At 38.1% G+C, this 17,248-nt stretch overlaps 1 pseudogene; it reads right to left on the reverse strand.

Annotated features, from left to right (window-relative positions):
* Window positions 1-3,985: 3,985 nt before the first annotated feature.
* On the reverse strand, window positions 3,986-6,533 carry LOC148769174 (uncharacterized; annotated as a pseudogene).
* Window positions 6,534-17,248: the final 10,715 nt, after the last annotated feature.

A 17,248-nucleotide genomic window follows, 5' to 3' on the forward strand; every position in this document is an offset into this window, starting at 1 on the left:
TCTTACTATGGCGGTGCATGATCAAACGATCAAATTTAATGTTTTTAGTGCATATAAAAATCCATGTGAAAAAGATGATTGTTTTGCTATTGATGTTATGGATTTTGTTACAAATTTACAAAATTTTGATGTTTGAACTTCGACCCTTGGAAAGCATCTTTGAGTGCAGGAGACGATGGCGGAAAGGAGAGTAGGAAGGAACAAGTTTAATTTATAGACTCAACAAAAACTCCTCCAAAAGATGGTTGTAAAAGTTGGGGTATTGACGGCAAGGAGAACGCGAAGAAACGGATGTTGCCACCCAAAGAGCCAAACAACCCACGAGAGAAGGCCTCTGCAACCTATTGGGGTCATAAGGATAGAGTCAAATAGAAATTTCACAAGGGAAAATTGGTATCATTGAGCAAATTCGTGTTTGGTTATTCCCAAGCAAGCTCTAATCAAGGTGGTCGGAGCCGTTCATTGTCCAAGAAGTTTTCCCACATCAAACAATCGAGAGAAAGGACCGAGACACGGATTGCACGTTCAAAGTGAAAGGGAGTCAGCTCAAGCTTATTGGGGAGATAGTAAAGATGGCCCATTGACTTCGGTAGCTTCAGCTTGAACATAAAGAAGCAACGTCCGGCTGAAGACTTTAAACTTAGCGCTTCTCGGGAGGCAACCCGAGTTTTATTGCATTTTGTATTTTTCTTTAATTTTATATTTTGTTTTTATTTTCATAGGCATGCATTTTGATTAATTTATTTGTTTTTTATTTTATTTTTAGGGTCGAAATTGTGAACAGAGGCTCCAGACGGCTGTCCGAAAATACAAGAGGAAATCCAGACGACCGTACGAGTTCAAGAGGGTCAGAACCAAACTTATGCAACTTCAGACGGCCGTCCGAGTATTAGTTCAAAATCATAGACGGCCGTCCGAAATCCTGACGCTAAAATCCAACTTACGCAATTTCAGATGGCCGTCCAAGTTTTAGTTCAAATTTTGGGACGGCCGTCCGAAATCTCAAAGTTAAAATCCACACTACATCTTTTGAGACGACCGTCCGACACCTAGTGCACATTTCTACATCTTTTGAGACGGCCGTCCGAAAATTAGTTCAAATTTCGGGACGGCCGTCCGAGACGCAGATTGGGCGTCTTCAAAGAAGGAAAATTAGAATTTTCCCGCATAAATTCTCACCCCGATGACGTCGATTACGACTAAATCAAGAGTTTTCTATCCTTGAACTTTGTTCTAATTTCGTTGAGGGCAACGGAAATTTTAAGTTTGGGGGTGGAAAAACATGTATTTGTGCTTATTTGCGTTTAGCTTGCATGCATTAGGTTTTATTTATTTTACTTTTCTATTTTTATTGCTTTTGTCGTTTAAATAGAAAAAACATTTGCTTCAGTCGGATGCATCGGTGAGTTATGATGATGAGAGATGACCAATGTTCGATGATGATATTGCTTGTTTTGTTGTGATAAGGATTAGATGTTTGTTTAGCTTTCGATTCAACGGAACTTATAAGCAAATTATTGCTAGGAAATACACTTTGTTCATTCCTTTTGTTGAACCTTTTGTATTTTAAATTTGGAATTAATTTATGTTAGATCATGCTATGTTCGGTTTTAGAACTCACCTTAGGAAATTTACGATACGACGTATTGATTAGTGAGTAATTTGGGATATGATTTGAGCCTTCTTTGAACCGTTTGAGCCTTTCAAGCAGACCTGTTATCGAAATTATCCGTAGAACCTTGATATGAGCATTGGAGAAACGGTGTTCTTTCTTTTAGCCAATACTTGATAAGGTAGAATAGCTAGGTGGAAATTCTTGAAAAGAATTTAACCCATGGTGTTTGGTTTAAAAAAGAAAAGAAAAAAATGTCCTTCTTCTTCCTCTTCAAAAAATAAATTTTTAAAAATGAAAAAATAAAAATAAGAAAAAAATAAATTAAAATAAAATAAAAAATAAAATAAAATAAAAATAAAAAGAAGAAAAGAAGAAGAAGAGACTAGAAGGGAGAAAACGACTAGTTGTTGAATTTTTTTTGAAAGCTCGATCCATTGTCTTAAGAGCAAAAGTAATCAACTTTTGTAATCTTGAGAATCGAGTTTATTAAAGTCCGTAGAGATGAATTCATTGTTTCAAACGACTGTGTTTCAAATTTTGGCGTAATCACTTCCATTCAAGAAGTATAGCCACTTACGCCCATATTTCCTACTTCGAACCAAAGAGCCTAACAATTGAAAGTCAAAAAGCCCCAATGATCCCAATAGCTTAATATTCGGTATTAGTAGAGTAGAAGAATTTGGTTAGTATTTGGAGTCAAACATATGTATGTAAGTATAAATTGTTTCTATTCTTAATTTACAAATATTGGATGCTTGAAGCAATTACATGATTTGTGGTTTTTGGCAATGGTAAGTGACTGAGTTCTTTTGAAATACGAGCTTGCGAATGTTTAAGAATTTTAATTACAATTACAAGTTCTGAAAACGTGAAGATGGTCATTAATCTATGTGATGAGATGCAGTAGTTGAGTTATTTGCTTGCGATTACTTTTTGCTCGAGGTCTAGCAAAAGTTCAAGTTTTGGGGTGTGTTAAGTGTGTATTTTTTAACATAAGCATATCTTTTAATTGGAGTTTTTAGTATATTTTATTGATATTTGGTTTTTAAAGTTTTGATTTATTGTGTTTCAAGCACAAATTGAAGAATTGAATAAATTGGGGGTCAAAACTACAATTTAGAAGAAAAGATGGACAATTCTTGCCAATTTTGTCCAACAATTATCATGGCTTATCTTGCCTTTTAAGCATGTTTTATGTTGGGCCTTCAAATGTTCAATAAAACAATTGGGTTTGATTAGATTATTTATTCTTTGTTAGAAATTTATCGTACATACATACGAATTTCGAGGAACCAACATGGTTCAATCAACGAGAATAATACAGAAACATAAACACGGAAGCGTGCCTTACATCATTGAATCGAATCTTCGAATCTCCACTGGATTTGTGACATGTCTTCCAAAGAATCCGCAGTTCCTTAAGTATCTCTCTAACGATGGATTTTAGAAGAAACGGAATGATTGCATTTCTTTGGGGACTATGACCATTTATATAACTGCAGAGTCGAGTTATATTATAACTGTGATTCAGCCCCATCAATAAATCACAATTAAGCCCTAATTGTCTGTACACATTAGACCCTTAATTATAGTCTAATACCCATAAGTTCAACCCAAAAATCTTTATTAGATCACAATTAATTTGGACTTTCTTTTAGATAGCCATACACATTTACGTCACATATGTAGAAATGCAATTGGGTTTGATTAGATTACTTATTCTTTGTTAGAAATTTATCGTACATACATACGAATTCCCAGGAACCAACATGGTTGAATCAACGAGAATAATACAGAAACATAAACACGGAAGCGTGCCTTACATCGTTGAATCGAATCTTCGAATCTGCACTGGATTTGGGACATGTCTTCCAAAGAATCTACAGCTCGTTAAGTATCTCTCTAACGATGGATTTTAGAAGAAACGGAATGATTGCATTTCTTTGGGGACTATGACCATTTATATAACCGCAGAGTCCAGTTATATTATAACTGTGATTCATCCCCATCAATAAATCACAATAAAACCCTAATTGTCTCTACACATTGGACCCTTAATTATAGTCTAATACCCATAAGTTCAACCCAAAAATCTTTATTAGATCACAATTAATTTGGACTTTCTTTTAGATAGCCATAAACATTTACGTCACATATGTGAGCCCACATAATTATTGAAATAATTCCAACAATCTCCCACATGTTAGAAATTTAGAACTTGTTTCAATGTGAATCCTTTCAATATCTTTTTTTCGAGTTCGAGGATTAGAACTTTTTACTATACCTTTGTGTTCTCTTTTGAAAAATATGAGCAATATGAATACATAATAAAAGAAAAAAGGGTATAAGAAAAACTTAAGTGAAAAAAACTTACTCAATGTATGATTCAATTTCATTGCAATTGAACATGGTGTATTGATGTGCCTTAGTAACTATTTCCACACCAAGAACTACACAATTTCTTGCGCCAATATAATGTACAGGATTAGAGAAGATGTAGAAGTCTACTGTGCTCTCACCACAAATATCATAATTTCTTTTTATCTTATTAAATTTAGTCTCCACATCCTCTAGGTATCTAAAACAAAAGTTTAAGCATTCTTCCATCAAATATGCTTCGGCAATTGACCCTTCGGGACGACTTCAATTGCGCACGTAAGATTTCAATGTTGATAAATACCTAATATTTCAACAAATGAGTTTACTCACATTTTATTTTTATAAAGTTAAACAAATTAAAAGAAAACATAAATTAAATTACCTTTCAATAGAAGACATCCAACGATATTGCACTGGCCTGCCAAGTCGAGCCTCATATGCCAAATGAATGGTTAAATGAATCATCACATCAAAAAAAGATGGAGGGAATATTTTCTCCAAATCACAAAGAGTCTTAGAAATTTCTTCCTTCAAACGAACTAAATTTCGAGGAATAAGAACTTTAGAGCAAAGTTCTCTGAAAAAAGTGCACAAATTATTCAGAGGTGTTCGTACATGCTTTGGTAATACTTTACGCAAACCAATTGGAAGCAATTGTTGTATCAAGATGTGGTTATCATGACTTTTTAGACCTGAAAGTTTTTGTGGCTTCATTTGCACACATTTTGAAATATTAGAAGCATATCCATCCGGAACTTTAACATTATGTAAGATGTCAAAAAAATATATTTTTTCTTTTTTGCTCATTGAAAAACATGCAGTAGGCAAGTAATTTCTTCTGGAATAAAGAATACTAGGGTGAAGTGCATGTCTTATACCCATATCTTCTAGATCAAGACGAGAGTTTTCATGATCTTTTGTCTTTCCTTCCAAATTCAATAAAGTCCCGATGACACTATCACAAACATTTTTTTCAATGTGCAATACATCCAAGTTGTGACGCAATGTGATATCTTTCCAATATGGGAACTCAAAGAATATACTTCTTTTTTTTTCCATTTATAAGGAACGGTTGGATTATTGGAAACTTTTTTGCCGAATTTCACATTTAACTCGCCTAAGTCTTCCATTACCTTATCTCCATTTAAAGGAATAGGTGGCTGACCATATTCTTCTGTGCCATCAAAAGAGTTGGCATCTTTCCTGTAAGGGTGATTATCATCAAGAAATCTACGATGACCCATGTAACACTGTTTTCGGCTTTTGTATTAGTATTTAGACCATGGATCTTTATGGCACAATGGGCAAGATAGTTCACCTTTTGTACTCCAACCAGATAAGTTTGCATATGCAGGAAAATCATTAATAGTCCACAACAAAGCTACACGCATATTAAAGTTTTGCTTGCTTGAAGCATCATATGTTTCAACCCCGTCCCATAATTCCTTTAATTCTTCTACTTAAGGCTGTAAATACACATCAATGTTGTTTCCAGACGGTGATGGACCTGGTATGAATAAAGTTAAAAAGGAAAATGGCTCTTTCGTACACATCCATGGAGGTATATTATATGAGGTGACGATGAGTGGCCATGTACTGTGAGTAACGCTTAAAGTTCTAAATGGACTAAATCCATCAGTAGTTAAACCAAGTCTTACATTTCTTAGATCTTTTGCAAATTCATGATATTGACGATCAAAAGAATGCCAAACAAGAGAATCACTGGGGTGTCTCATGCATTCATCATTTGTGAATTCTTCCTTGTGCCATCTCATGAATGTTGATGTCTTAGATGACATGAAAATTCTTTGAAGTCTAGGTTTAAGAGGAAAATGCCTCAAATACCTTAGCCGGAATTTTTTTATGCTTAACAGAAGAATCGTCATCCGCAACTGCATTATTTTCAAGTTTTTTTATATTTTAATATATTGCAGATATGACATGATGTGCTTTTCTCATGCTCTTTCCAATACAAGATACAATCATTCGGACAAGCATCAATTTTGGTAGACGTGCGTCCCAATGCCCCAATGATCTTTTGTATGTCATAGTAAGACTTAGGCAATGACTCGGCCAGAGTAGGAAAAACCTCTTTTAGCAACTCGAGAAGCATTGTAAATGTTTTATTAGATCATTTATCCATGCATGTCAAGTGAAATAGTCGTATTATAAATGCTAATTTCGAAAACTTCTTAAATCCTAGGTATAATTCTTGTTGAGCATCAAGTAATAACTTGTAAAAAATCTTAGCTGATTCATTAGGTTCTTCATCCATACATGTATCTGAATCTTTGACCCCAAAAGCATCATGTATCAAACCATCCATATCATTTAACGTATTGATAGGATCTAGATTTTCAAAAGTAGCTTGACTAGATGATGTATCTTCTCCATGTAAAACCCAATGTGTATAACCTTTCATAAATCCATCAACAAGAAGACCTTCTTTTGTCGTTTCTCGATCAACCCATTTAGCATTCTTACAATATTTGCATGGACATATGATCTTTCCTCCGAGAGATACATTAGCAAATGCCATATCAAGGAATTGATTTAACCCATTTATATATTCAATTGTTGATCTTGATTTATGCGTCCAACTTTTATCCATTATAAGCCTACTAAAATAAACCTTACACATCAATAATTACACATATCAAAGTAAGCAATTTCTAATTTAATATTCACTTATGAAATAAAAATTAACAATCACCTTCAAAGAAATACTTGATGCACTGAAAGGTTCTTAAAGTTATTGACAGTAATTTCCCTCATACAAACACAAATATATAAGAAAAAATTTAGAATTTATAAACTGAGAAAATAAAATATGAGAAAACCGAAGATTACAACCAACTTTCTGAAAAGATCTTCTTTTTCCTCATCTAGAATTTTTGCCCAACCCGCTACTTGCATTGGAGTGTCAAGCCTAATCAATACCCCAATTTGAGTTGCGTGCTTCGAGCTGTGCTCCCCAGTAGGTTTGTTGACTCCTTTCGGAATCACAATTTTCGGCTTCTCTCCACATTTGCGTACATACTTTTGTGTATTTAACCCTCGAGTAAGACCGCGACCTCGTTTCTCAGTCACTAATCATGTAAAAAAATGTAGGAGAAGTGAAATCGATAATTAATAATTTTAGAATAAGCTTAAGAAAGATATAATATGTTTAAACATTACCATTGGTGGCATCAAATGTGTTATCAACCACATCTGCTATTGACTCTACAAAGAAATATTTTTTTTATAGCATATGATAAAAAGTGAAATAAACACAAAACGAAAAAAAGACATTAATTTTAGCCAATAATGCCTCCAACATTAATTCTAATTTACCATCTAACGCATTAGGCGTAGGTTGCACTATAGGCTCTTCCATTTACCTAGAATTACAACATTCGAAGTCGAAAAATTAGAGTGGAAAATTACTGTAGCTAAAATAACACAAATAATGGTATTATCGCCCCAAGTGAAATCAATAATTAATAATTGTAGAATAATCTTTAGAAAAAGATACAATATGTTTAAACATCCCGAGAGAGAGAGGGGTCGGCCGCTTAGGGTTAGGGTTTGATATGTTTTGTGCAAGGTCTATAAATCATGTATTTATAGTCCCTTGCATAAAACCCTAGCGGGCTTAAGTTGGACCGGGCCCAACAGCTTAAGTCCGTTAGTACTTTCTCTTGCTCGTCTCTCTTAATTCAATGACCGAAAAATTGCAACGATTACATTTTCGGAATCATTATAATTCCCTCGTCATTACGAGTGCCATCTTTCATTTTCCAACTTTCCAAAAGTGGAAACCCTAGTTCAGTGCACTTTCTAAATTTGGAAACTTCCCGATTTAGAAAGTTCACTAACACGTTCGCCTATTCTTTTCCTTTTCTTATTCTCATTCATAATTCCAAATTACGAATGTTGGACTCAATCATATTGACTTCCAAACATGCAAAGATAAACTATTTTATCTCTGACCGTTTATTCAAAGATCTCATGTGCACGAGCAGTGTGACCCTCGATGGTTCAGGTGTAAGCTAGCCGTGGGCCCACAACCCTTTGTGGTCAAAACTCGTCCCCTTCGAGTTACGATTAAGATGAAGCTCGTTTCACCTTAATCACCCAACGAATCAAGATTGGCGTCTAGCAACTACGCGTCATGATTCCCTAGATACAAATGAAGTGCCTGCAAGAACCTTCAGATATAGTTAACGTACAGTACGGTCCCTTCGATTCATATGTCCCGATCGAACTAGAGGCATTGGTTCATCGAGAGCTCTTTATATGTTCGATGACGGTGCGATCGTTCCAAGTGTTGTAATCGTCACGTGCATGACTTAGAGAATCAAATTCTCTAATCATCACTTAGTCAGCTCTGGCCAGAGACTTAGAATGATTACAAACTTTCAGAACACACAGGACATCCAAGACTATTCTAGCGATCGAATCCCCGACTACAATGCACAGACCTCCCACTAGATTTCGGACTGCACGAACACTGGCCCTTGGGATGGTCCTCGGTGGAACTCAGGGACAGGTCACGATACAGCTGGTCCTCTAGTGAAGTCACGGTGATGTCTAGGTCATAAGGACTAATGGTGTATAACTATACCATAGATATATCTACTCGATTATGGGAACCACTTAGAGATTTCTAGGGTGAGGGAGTTCAGTGAACTCGTCAACTTACGAGCACCCACTTATGCATGCCGATATCACAATACCGTTTACTGATGAGATGCAGTACACATACACTAAGTGCTAGTCTTCTAATGGGAAAGGCCGATATCCTCATTGGTGGCGTAACCCTTCGACTAGGAACACGTTTAACAGTTATAATACTTAAGTAAATATCTCACGATCCTAACGATCAATTACTAGTACTTGTAATAACTGTAAGGACTATATCTATGCTTGTGACAAAGGGACAAAGATATAGAATGCCAAGGTGTTTTATCATTAATACGAATAAAGGTTCGTTTATTACAATAATAAATACGAAAGACCACAGCCACAGGTTGGCTTGTTGGTCACCTACTCTAACAATCTCCCACTTGACCTAAAGCCAACTACCCATAAATCGCAATCCCATCGACTCTCGATGTTTCTCATGGACCGATCTCGGTAAAGGCTTCGTGAAGGGGTCTGCAACGTTCTCTTCCGAGGTGACTCGTTCAACCTTAACTTCACCTCTATCAATGATCTCTCGGATCACGTGATACTTCCTCAGAATATGCTTCGACTTCTGATGAGATCGTGGCTCCTTAGCTTGCGCCACGGCTCCGGTGTTATCACAGTACAACGGTACTGGATCACTAGCATCAGGAATGACACCCAACTCTTGGATGAATTTCCTTATCCAAGTCCCTTCTTTTGCAGCTTCAGACGCTGCAATGTATTCCGCTTCGGTAGTGGAATCGGCCGTCGTGCTTTGCTTGGAACTCTTCCAACACACGGCACCACCATTCAGCGTGAATAAATCCAGAATTCGACTTTGAGTCGTCCACGTCCGATTGAAAACTAGAGTCGAGAAAACCCTCTAATTTCAACTCGGCACCCCCATAGACCAAAAATATATCCTTAGTTCTTCGCAAGTACTTGAGGATATCTTTCACGGCTTTCCAGTGAGCCGGGCCGGGGTTAGACTGATATCTGCTTGTGACACTCACAGCATACGCAATATCGGGTCTCGTACATAGCATGCCATACATTATGCTTCCTATGGCAGAAGCATAGGGCGTCCTTTTCATCTCCTCGATTTCACTAGGTGTTTGGGGACACATAGATTTCGAGAGACGAACCCCATGGGACATTGGCAAGAATCCCTTCTTGGATTCTTCCATGCTAAACCGTTTCGTAACGGTGTCTATGTACATGCTTTGGGATAAGCCAAGCATCTTTCTTGCTCTATCTCTATAGATGCGTATTCCTAATACATAAGATGCTTCTCCCAAATCCTTCATTGAGAAACGTGTGGACAACCATGCTTTCGTTTGTTGCAACATTCCTACGTCATTCCCAATGAGTAGAATGTCATCAACGTAAAGCACTAAAAATATTACTGCCCTCCCACTAACCTTCTTGTATACACAAGGTTCCTCCGGATTCTTCTCAAAATCAAACTCTTTGATAGTTGAGTCGAACCTAATGTTCCAACTACGGGATGCTTGCTTCAATCCATAAATGGATCGCTGGAGCTTGCAAACCTTTTGCTCACTTCCAGAAGATATGAAGCCTTCCGGCTGCGCCATGTAAATTTCTTCCTCAATATCTCCATTAAGGAAGGCGGTCTTCACATCCATTTGCCATATCTCGTAGTCGTACCACGCAGCTATGGCCAGCAAAATCCTAATGGACTTCAGCATCGCGACTGGCGAAAAGGTTTCCTCATAGTCAACACCTTGCCTTTGAGTGTATCCTTTTGCTACCAATCTAGCTTTATAGGTCGATACCTTTCCATCAACTCCAATTTTCTTCTTATAGATCCACTTGCAGCCTATAGGAACAATTCCTTTGGGTGGATCTACCAAGGTCCATACCTTGTTGGAGTACATGGAGTCCATTTCGGATTTCATGGCAGTTAGCCAATGTCCCATGTCCGCATCCGATACGGCCTCATTGTATGTTCTTGGATCTCGTCCAAGATCAACATGATCTTCATCATTTTCGAGGAGGAATAACCTATCCGGCATTTTCCGAACTCTTTCGGATCTACGTACCGTAGGTTCAGGAGGTATATTAGTGGTTTGTTGTATTGGTTCGATTGCTTGTTCTTGCGTTTGAACTTCACTTTGTGGTTCTTGAACTACTTCAAGTTCTATCATGCTGCCCTTTCTATCGGATAGAAACTCCCTTTCCAAAAAGGTGGCATTTCTCGAAACAAACGTCTTTGCTTCTTTGACATAATAAAACTCGTATCCCATTGAGTCTTCGGGATACCCCACAAAATAGCACAAGTCGGATTTACTATCTAACTTATCTCCCATTAATCGCTTCACATAAGCGGGACAACCCCATATCCTAATATGTTTGTAATTGGGTTTCCGGGAATGCCAAAGTTCATAAGGTGTGGATTTAACTGCTTTGGTGTTAACTCTATTCAGCAAATATGCGGCAGTACGAAGTGCATGACCCCATAAGTATGCCGGTAAGTTTGTGAACCCCATCATTGATCGAACCATATCTAATAAAGTTCGATTCCGACGTTCGGATACTCCATTAAGTTGAGGAGTTCCCGGTGGAGTCCATTGGGACTGTATCCCGTTTTCTTTTAGATAGTCAATGAACTCGATGCTCAAGTATTCTCCACCACGATCGGATCGTAGCTTCTTAATACTTCGTCCGAGTTGCTTTTCTACTTCATGTCTAAAATCTTTGAACCTTTCAAATGTTTCAGACTTGTACTTCATCAAGTACACATACCCATACCTAGAATAATCGTCGGTAAAGGTGGCGAAGTAGTTATATCCACCCTTCGCACTAACACATAGTGGACCACATACGTCTGTATGGATCAAATCCAAAAGACCCTCGGCTCGTTCCATTTTCCCTTTGTAGGGTGACTTGGTCATTTTCCCTTTAAGGCAAGATTCACAAGTTTGTAGTGATTTCACGTCCTCCACAGAGAACAATCCTTCACTGACAAAATCGTTCATCCTTCTTAAAGAGACATGACCTAATCTAGCGTGCCAAAGTTGTGCGGGGTTTTGATCTATCTCCTTACGTTTTGCTGATATAACATTAATAGGTATTTCACTTGGATTTAGTTCATACAAGTTGTTTAATAGTCGTCCTTTGCAAATTAAATTCTCATTCTTTTGTATAATGCAAATCGAATTTCCAAAAACAAAAGTAAAACCTTCAATATCTAATACAGGAATAGAAATAAGGTTTCTAATGAGCGACGGAACAAATAAACAATCGTTCAAAACAATAGGAAAACTAGAATCCAAAACATTTAAGTAAATTGTGCCAATGGCTTCAGCAACAACTCTTGCTCCATTCCCCATCCTTAGGTAGGTCTCACCCGCTCTAAGTCTTCGACTTCTTGTCATTAGCTGCAAATCATTGCACAAATGTGAGCCACAGCCCGTATCCAATACCCAAGAAGAAGAGTTGACAGACAAATTTACGTCAATGAAATACGTACCCTTTTCAGAACCTTTCTGCTTCAGGTAAGCCTTGCAGTTGCGGCGCCAATGTCCTTTCTTTCCACAGTGATGGCAAGCATCATCAACTTGTTTGCTAACCTTTGCCTTGGGGCCCCCACTACCTTCACCCACTTCGAACTTGCTGTTAGGGAAGGGAACTCTTTCCTTTCTCTTCTTTTGGAAAGAACTCTTCTTTCCAGAAGTAGCAGCAATGAGAACAGACTTCTCTTTCTTAATGGTGGACTCGAAGCTGACCAACATGTTCATTAACTCATCTAAGGGAGGATCTAGTTTGTTCATGTTGAAGTTCACTATGAACGATTCATAGGAACTAGGAAGAGACAACAGGATCAAATCCAACGAGAGCTCGGCCGGGAGGGTGACATCAAGATTCACTAGCTTTTCAAGGAGAGTGATCATTTTGAGACAGTGCTCGTGGACCGAAGTCCCTTCGCGCAGTCTCGCTGTGATCAACTCCTTTGTAGCAGCGTACCTCGATGCCCTAATATTCTCACTATACATGCTATCGAGATGAGCCTTTATATCGAAAGCATGCAAGTGAGACTCATATTTCCTCGCAAGCGCGGGCTCCATGGCGGCTATCATATAGCACCTAGCATGGGTGTCATCTTTCTTCCAAACTTCATAAGTTTCCTTTTCAGCATCAGTCGCTGTGGCAGGTATAGTGGCGGGAAGTCTCTCGTTCAAAACATAGAGACGCCCCTCAACAGTTAGCACAAGCTTAAGACTACGCAACCAATCTAGGTAATTAGGGCCATTGAGTTTATTGTCGAGGATTGACATTATGGGATTCTTAGACATGATTATCTGAGACATATAGAGAAGAGGATTATTAGAGATTCGCGTTAAATGATTGTTACAATTAAATGTTTGGACTTGTGTTATTTAATTGTTCTCCCACTAATTTTATCGAGTTCCACTTCCCTCTAGTAGACAAACGAGAAAACTGATTTTTCTTAATGGGCTTTAGGTCCAATAGACAAATATAACCCGTAGTTAATCTAGCCCGATTATATTTGCCCAAAGGTAGATCACAATCAATCATATCCACAATATGACCCTAAATTAATTTTCCTCACACTTGATAATGACCTAAGTTAATCTCGCGAATATCAAAATCGTCGTGTGTCAAGTCTAACCTACCAATCAAAGATGCTCATAGAACTTGATTATGCCAAACTAATGCAGTCCCTAGTTAATCTAGCCGACCACGTTAATCCAACATAACCCTTTTCTATGGCTACCTTCATCAATATGTCAATTGAATTACAGCTTACTCTACCATAGCACTCCCCGCTAACACGGCTTACTGCACTACAGCAAAGGGCTACACATAATCCAACCGTTGGCAGAAGGAAATAAATAACTCAACAGATTGGGTTTTTCTTTATAGCTTGAAATGATTCTTAATTAAATTAAGAATGAGGGATTTTATTAAAAGTTTTATCTCATCAGAAGGTTTTGGATTGGTCTATGTGATTCCTACATCTATGTTCTCTAAAGGTATATGGAAGCGCATATTGTCCTAAGAGGAACATATGACCTAATTTCATAATTAATTACATTAATTAATTATCGAGTTTTCAAAATAATTATAGAACCTCAACTAGCATAAATCATTCAAATAATGTTGAGGTACTACTAATTAAGTTGAACTTATAATCAATATTATATATGTGTTCTATTAATTGAAATCAATTTAACAATTTAAATCAATTTAATTAATCTAACACCTATTTACTAAAATAGATGATTGTCGATCCAATTATCTAATTGGGATTAATTGAAAATAATTTTCCAAAAATTAAAATCAATTTGTTTTAAGTTTAATTTTAGAAATCTGAAATAATTTTTTTTTTTTTTTTTTTTTTTTTTTTCAGTGAACCGGTTCGGCCGACCGGTCTGACCGGTTCGGACCGAAGCGGTCCGGTTCTGCCCGGTCCAGCTGACCCAAATCAGTGGGCCGGGTCAGTCGGACCGGGAACCGGTCTGACCGACCCGAATCCACGTGGATTCGGTCAACTAAATCGTGCACAACCATCGAACCGGCCGGTTCGACCGGTTCGATCCGAACAATTAAAAAACCGATGTTTTAAAACAATTTCAGATCCGATTTTCCAATTTTAAACAATTTTAAAGCTGGAAAAATTCTAAACAATATTTCAAAAATATTTTAAACTTACAAAAACTCCCAATTACATAATACGACTATCACTACTTTAATAAATCGAACATGCATATTAAAACGAACGCAATTAATTGCGCAACGAGCTCTGATACCACTGTTGGGTTTCGGGCACGCATACGCAGCGGAAAACAAAAATTTTATGCGAATTAAACGAGTTTAAATCACATAAACACATGCCCGATAAATTAAATCAATTAATTACGTACCTTTGCGCTTCCAGCGAAATTAAACAACAACATACATGCTAATTATTTATTCGAATTTAAAACAATTAACATGCTCGCGTTTAAACCAAGTAACATGCTCACAATGATTTAAATCGATTACACATAATCATATAAAATCATACGAAACAAACATGAATTCATAGGTTTAAACGAAACTCAAATCGAAACTAGGGTTTCGCGTATTTACCTCTTGAAGCGTGAGGTAGGAGCGTTTAGCACGTCGAGATTGCTACGGAAACCAATCCGTACAATCGGGGCAGCAGCGGTGCAGCGGCAGCAGCGGCGCGTGAGGTCACGGCGGCGCGTGAGTTTCACGCGCGAACTTCCGGGCGGCGCGTGGGGCAGCGTGTGGCTTCGGCTCGTGCGTTGCTCCTCGATTCTTCGATCTACAGTCTTCCTCCTCTCGGATTTCACCTCGTATACTTCGATCTACTACAACGTGGCACTAGACACGAAGTAGTTAGAATAAAACGGAAGAAAAGAGAAGGAAAAACAATACCGAAAAAGAACGGCCGATAGACGGCCGATTCCGGCGACGGGGGGGCGACGGCGGCGCGGTGGTGGCCGCGGAAAGAGAGGCCGAGAGAGAGACGGGTCGGCCGCTTAGGGTTAGGGTTTGATATGTTTTGTGCAAGGTCTATAAATCATGTATTTATAGTCCCTTGCATAAAACCCTAGCGGGCTTAAGTTGGACCGGGCCCAACAGCTTAAGTCCGTTAGTACTTTCTCTTGCTCGTCTCTCTTAATTCAATGACCGAAAAATTGCAACGATTACATTTTCGGAATCATTATAATTCCCTCGTCATTACGAGTGCCATCTTTCATTTTCCAACTTTCCAAAAGTGGAAACCCTAGTTCAGTGCACTTTCTAAATTTGGAAACTTCCCGATTTAGAAAGTTCACTAACACGTTCGCCTATTCTTTTCCTTTTCTTATTCTCATTCATAATTCCAAATTACGAATGTTGGACTCAATCATATTGACTTCCAAACATGCAAAGATAAACTATTTTATCTCTGACCGTTTATTCAAAGATCTCATGTGCACGAGCAGTGTGACCCTCGATGGTTCAGGTGTAAGCTAGCCGTGGGCCCACAACCCTTTGTGGTCAAAACTCGTCCCCTTCGAGTTACGATTAAGATGAAGCTCGTTTCACCTTAATCACCCAACGAATCAAGATTGGCGTCTAGCAACTACGCGTCATGATTCCCTAGATACAAATGAAGTGCCTGCAAGAACCTTCAGATATAGTTAACGTACAGTACGGTCCCTTCGATTCATATGTCCCGATCGAACTAGAGGCATTGGTTCATCGAGACCTCTTTATATGTTCGATGACGGTGCGATCGTTCCAAGTGTTGTAATCGTCACGTGCATGACTTAGAGAATCAAATTCTCTAATCATCACTTAGTCAGCTCTGGCCAGAGACTTAGAATGATTACAAACTTTCAGAACACACAGGACATCCAAGACTATTCTAGCGATCGAATCCCCGACTACAATGCACAGACCTCCCACTAGATTTCGGACTGCACGAACACTGGCCCTTGGGATGGTCCTCGGTGGAACTCAAGGACAGGTCACGATACAGCTGGTCCTCTAGTGAAGTCACGGTGATGTCTAGGTCATAAGGACTAATGGTGTACAACTATACCATAGATATCTCTACTCGATTATGGGAACCACTTAGAGATTTCTAGGGTGAGGGAGTTCAGTGAACTCGTCAACTTACGAGCACCCACTTATGCATGCCGATATCACAATACCGTTTACTGATGAGATGCAGTACACATACACTAAGTGCTAGTCTTCTAATGGGAAAGGCCGATATCCTCATTGGTGGCGTAACCCTTCGACTAGGAACACGTTTAACAGTTATAATACTTAAGTAAATATCTCACGATCCTAACGATCAATTACTAGTACTTGTAATAACTGTAAGGACTATATCTATGCTTGTGACAAAGGGACAAAGATATAGAATGCCAAGGTGTTTTATCATTAATACGAATAAAGGTTCGTTTATTACAATAATAAATACGAAAGACCACAGCCACAGGTTGGCTTGTTGGTCACCTACTCTAATAGTGCTTGGCAAGCATTCCACTGATCGAAAACGAAAGAGTTTTTCTGAACACCCATGTTGGACAAAGAAGAGTATATTATTTGAGTTGCCATATTGGTTAAAACTAAAATTACGGCATAATCTTGACGTAATGCATATTGAGAAGAATATATGTGACAGTGTAATGGGAACTATACTAGACATTGATGGTAAACAAAGGATACTGAAAAAGCTCGTTTGGATTTGGAGGATATGTGTATAAGGAGGAAGTTACACTTACAATTTTTGAAAGGTACCAAAACAAATAAAGAAGGTAAATTGAAGTGTTTAAAGCCGCGTGCACTTTATACTCTATCCCAAAAGGAAAGAAAAGGCTTTTGTGAATTCTTGAAAGCGGTGAAGTTTCCAGATGGATATGCTGCAAATATATCTAGATGTGTGAATATCAAGGATGGTAAGATAATCGGGTTGAAAAGTCATGATTGTCATGTTCTATTACAACGATTGCTTCCAGTAGGACTACGTGGTTACCTGCATAAGGATGTTCTGGATGCTATCACGGAGTTGGCAAGTTTTTTCAGACAATTGTGTTCCCGGAAACTAAA

This window comes from Erythranthe guttata, chromosome 7 (assembly GCF_056151865.1).
Source record: "Erythranthe guttata isolate IM_541 chromosome 7, IM_541, whole genome shotgun sequence".
In the NCBI taxonomy this organism is placed as follows: domain Eukaryota; kingdom Viridiplantae; phylum Streptophyta; class Magnoliopsida; order Lamiales; family Phrymaceae; genus Erythranthe; species Erythranthe guttata.